At 32.2% G+C, this 5,244-nt stretch overlaps 1 protein-coding gene across 2 annotated transcripts in view; it reads left to right on the forward strand.

Moving 5' to 3' along the window:
• The window catches only part of LOC106470180, a 73,475-nt gene that overhangs the window by 42,418 nt on the left and 25,813 nt on the right, over window positions 1-5,244 (forward strand). The window lies entirely within an intron of this gene.

Genomic DNA, 5,244 nt, shown 5'->3' on the forward strand with positions numbered 1-5,244 from the left:
AAGGTAAGTAACGTAAATAAAGTAAAGTAAATTAAGTTAAATTATTAAGTTAATTTAACTTACTTATATAGTAGTTAGTTACGTTAGTACGTAGTGTGTGTGTGTGTGTGTGTATATATATATATATATATATATATATATATATATATATGCGTGTGTGTATATATATGTGTGTGTGTGTGTGTGTGTGCTAATTGAAAAACATCACATCAAAAATAAAAAGTTGTTATTTGTGATAAAAGAACATATAATATAACTCTAAAGATAGATAGTTTTGTAGCACTCACAACACATTGTTATCCCATTTTATCAGTATAGTCAAAGTAGACATAATAATAAATTTATCCATGAAATGGAACCTAGATGCTTGAGCTCTCAGTTTCATAATTTACACTTTTAATGTATTTTAAAGTATTTCATTAGCATTAGACAATAGTTTAGAAGTGCAAAATATAAATATACCATGTATATATAGTTTGTGTGATGTGTAGTGAAATACTAAGTGTTAAGAAACAACATAATTTAAAAACTTTGAGGTTCATGCCTAACATTTTAGAATTATCTGATTTATACTGGGAAACTTGCTGAGTATCAGGTTTTATGTATGGGCTGGATTCTTCACAGTAGGTGTCTGTTACTTGTTGGTGATAAATTTCAACAATAAACAAACAGCAATCAGTCCACTTGTTTTAAAATTACATATGAAAACAATTCATATGTATATACAAACGTTCATTACACTGTTGGTTATCACAGCTGTATCCTGAGCTCTAAATAATTGTCACTTTTTCTTTGAAGTACACACATGCTTTTTCAAATACTTTAGAACACAATTTGACAAGATGTATTATTCTTCATGCTCTGTTATTACAATACAGTCTGTGATAATTTCAACTTAAAATCGCCACTATAACTCTTGCTTACCACAATTGTATCCAGAGCTTTAATCAGTTGTCTCTTTTTTGTCAAAGTTTACACAGGCTTGTTCAGTCAATTTATAACATAATTGACTAAAGAAATTCTTCTTCTCTACTTTGTTATTACATTACAATTTGTAATATTTCACTTTAAAAATTGCCACTATCTGCTCTTTATGGCTAAACTCTCTACAATTAAATCTTAGGGAAGCAACTTTTCATGTCCTAAGATAACCTTTCATTAATCATGAATTTACATAACCTCCAACAAAGAGACAGATACTCCAGCTAGTTTACAATATTTTTTATACTATATACAAAGACTGTTTGCAGTTGATGCACAAAGTCTACTCATATAGTCTGCACCAACATTTGCAGTCCCTTTGATGGCCTCAAAGCATAACCAGTATTTCTGGAGGCACAGTATGGGCACTTCATGATCATTGCACTGTCAATTTTACACCTCTGGATGTATGCAAAGGGTTGATGGTCATGCCTGTAGAGATAATTCTGGAATTTCTGGATGGCGAATATGATGGCCAGTCACTTGTTCATTCACAATGTAGTTCTCACTACTAAACAGCTTTTTACTGATGTGTATTATGAGAAGCAGTCTGTCTACATGTTCTTGCAGAAATGCTACTCCAATTCCAATTTCTGATGTATCAGACTGAATGATGAACAGTTTGTTTAAGTCTGGTATTCTAAGGTTGGTAAACTACTTAATGTGTTCTTCAACTTCTGGAATGATATCTCCTGTGGTTATTACCATTTCACCTTGTTGGGTTGGCCTTTCGTGGTCAGGTCAGTCAGTGGTGCAGTGACTTTAGTGTCATTTGTGATGAAATTCCTATAGTATCCAGCTAACCCTAGGTAGGATCTGGTTTGCTGTTTTGTCATCAGAGCTGGTGCATCTTATAAGTGGGCTAGCTTCTTTTTCATGGCTATCTGTTGGTTGCCCACCTTGTGTTCAACAAAGTCCAGTACAGAATAACTGATGTAGCACTTAGATGGTATAATGGTAAGAACTGCTGTCCTCGCTCACCAAAGCAGCTCTCTGAGTTTCTTCAGGTGGTCTTCCCATCTGGTTGTGTAAGTCAGAATACCATCCACATAATGTTCAATGTAAGTGGTTTTGTGCAACATCATCCTCATCATAAGGTTGAATGTAGTTGCTGAGTTGACTAACCCAGACTGCATCCTTTTGAACTGGTAGCATCTGTGTTCTATCAAAGGCTGTCTTCTCTTTAGATTTTGTCTCCATCAGGATCTGCCAATACCCTTTACTAAGCTTAGTCTTGGTAAAGAACTTGGCCCTGTCTAGTTTCACAATGATAGTATCTGGGTTTCCCATAGTTTCAGTTTCCGGAAATGTATGGGAAAATGGGTTGAGCCATTCCTCTTCTTTACGATTACCACTGTTGAACAGTAGGCTCAATTCGAAAGCTCAATGATTCTGGCTTCTTAGATTACCTCAGCTTTATGCTTGATCATGTGTCATTGCAGAGGGCATCTGCTATGGCTTCACCTTGACTACACAAGGTCTGTCTTTTCTGGTCTATCTGTGAACATATCTGAGTGCTAACTTTTCTGAGTCATCAGCTGTAATGGGAAAGAAATCATGGACCTTCACAACATTGGCAAAAGTTCTACATCCAGGAGAGTACATTTCCTTGACTGTACAATTTTCTCAGACAGATGTCTTCTTTCAGTAACTGACTCTTCCTCGTGGTCGTAATTCCTTCGAGTTGTGGAAAGTGCCATTTTAACAAAACAGCCTTTTTAATAACTCAAGAGCTCAAGTTAAAGGGAACACATGTCAGAAGAAAATGGAAAAATCTGTAACAAGATATCTGGTCACACAACCAAAATTTTCTCCTTCTTATCCACTCTTTAGTATTTTCAGGTTTAAGTTATTTCCAGTAGAGTAATAGAATAGGTCTACTGAATAGCAAGATTTGAACAAAATATTTATCACAAAGTAATTCCGAGTTCTCTAAGTAAGTGTGTTCCTGAAAAAGAAATAGACTGGACAAAAATACAAGGATCAATCATTATTCAGTATGCATAAACAGTGTACTTGCTTTTGGGCTATTGGTGGTCACTTTTACTGGAAATCTAACACTGTTTCTTTTAGGGTTGTTTCAGACAGCTCTGGTTGAAGTCCTATTCCAGACTGACTGAACCCTACATTACTTAGGTGAACAGTAATTTCAGACATTAGTTAAAGTAAAATGTATAAAATTCAAGATGTGTTTGCTTACCACAGTTTATCCACCTGGTTCCAGTAGTGTAGTGCTGATAATGATTTATTTTAAATACTTTGCACAAAAATGCTTTCAGTTAGATGTCTATCCAGTATTAAACATATACATACATTTTACATGTGTCAGGTAAAAGTAAAAATAATAATACACAGCCAAAGTAAACGATAACTATAGTCACTAAAAATTGAGTACTGAATTACAGTGATTTTAAGTTATAATGAGCAATACATCCTGTTACTTTTGATCTTTAACAAATTCACATTCTAGTTCTATTGCAGTTCAGGAATCCTTCATTTTCAGATATGACTGTTCTTAAAATTGCTACATTGACACACACTACCATAATATTTATTCAGTGTGACATGTAGTTGAAGTGGATTTTTTTTTTTTCACTAATTATACTTTGTTTCCTAAATAGAACTGATCTTCCAACTGCATGTTGACTGGGTTACTCTTTCAGAAATCCAGTATTTGTTTTACAGATTGGATTTTGTTATTTTGTACATATGCTCAGATATTTGTACAAGTCCTTTCAATTCGCCAGGCTTACAGTTTACTGCTATGTGTGTCACTTGATGTATAATTGAGAATGCATGGTACAATTTACACAGTGTAACTTGTAAAACATTTTATCTAATAATCTTATGTGGCTAGTCTTGTGCTTGTGAAGTTTGGGTAATCCACTAAATCTCCCCCATCGTCTTTTTGTTCTAGGTAAATTTGAAGCCAAGATTTATCATAATTAGTATTAGTTTATTCCAAATAATTTGTGTAATCAATGAACCAGTACTGCCTTGTATTGCATTTTTAACAGTGTCCAGAAGTAACTTTTTTTTCATAATAGAAACTCAATCAACAAGAAGCTTGATCGTCAGTACATACTAAGGCTGAGCGATTAGTGGTATTTGCTAATTGATTAATTATCGGGTTCATTAATCAGTTACACTCAACTAGTCGACTGTTCTCATAAAATGGCTCAAAAACAAAACTAGATTATTCTTACAGGAGATTGCTAAAAGACTTGTAATGCTAAATATCAAGTTTTGATACCTTCCATAGGCAAAGCACAGATATTCTATTGTTTGGCTTTGTGCTTAACAACAAACAAACATACTGGCAATATTTAAATTAGTTGATTATTGAAATAACTTAAAATAGTAATAATTGGAATCCTCAATTTTGATTAGTTGATTATATTCTTCAGTTGTGACACAAATTGGTTAATCAAAACAAAATTGTATTAATGAAAAATTATAATGACAATATTTTAATTACTGGATAGTTGGAATAATTGAAGACATTAGTTGATTATTTTTATGTCAATCAATATAATTCTAATTCTGATTAATTGATTATTTTACATAACATTACCCAGTGTAATCAATGCTCATAGATAATCGAGTTAATTGCCTCATTGTAGCACATACTAGTTAAGTGCACAAATATCATCTTAACATAGATAGAAATAAAACCCAGAACTTAACAATATCAGCTATGTTTTTCAACTATACCTCTAATACTCATAATATGTTTTTGACATTTTGAACAATAACTGTAATACCAAAACATGAGCAATGTTTAACCGTAGAAAGTTCAAGTTCATATATTTTAGCTTTTTTTGTAGTCCAGAATTTAGTTTTACAGTATGCTCATTTTCACTCATTTATACACTGATTTATTGTAATAATTCTGTTTTGAATTGTAAAGCATTAATTAAAGATAGCTATCTAACTTAAGTAGATATTTTTCTACTTTTTTTATACATTAAATGTTTGTTTGTATAGAATATTTCTATATTGGAGTAGAAAAGTGTAGTTTTCTTTTTATTATTTCTAGCAATCATTTGGGAATGATAATAATAAAATGAAATGTATTGATTGTCTGTTAACCATGAGATTATCAGTTTGTAAATGATTTCAGTTATGTTTATTGGTTTGCATAATGATTAAATAAGGGACAAATTTCACTGAGCTTGAAAAACAAGTTATCTTTGTCACATAAAAACAGAATATTTTTGTGTTAAAAGATAAACCATAAACATATTACTTGTTAAATTAATT

Source organism: Limulus polyphemus, unplaced genomic scaffold (genome assembly GCF_000517525.1).
Source record: "Limulus polyphemus unplaced genomic scaffold, Limulus_polyphemus-2.1.2 Scaffold3, whole genome shotgun sequence".
Classification (NCBI taxonomy): domain Eukaryota; kingdom Metazoa; phylum Arthropoda; class Merostomata; order Xiphosura; family Limulidae; genus Limulus; species Limulus polyphemus.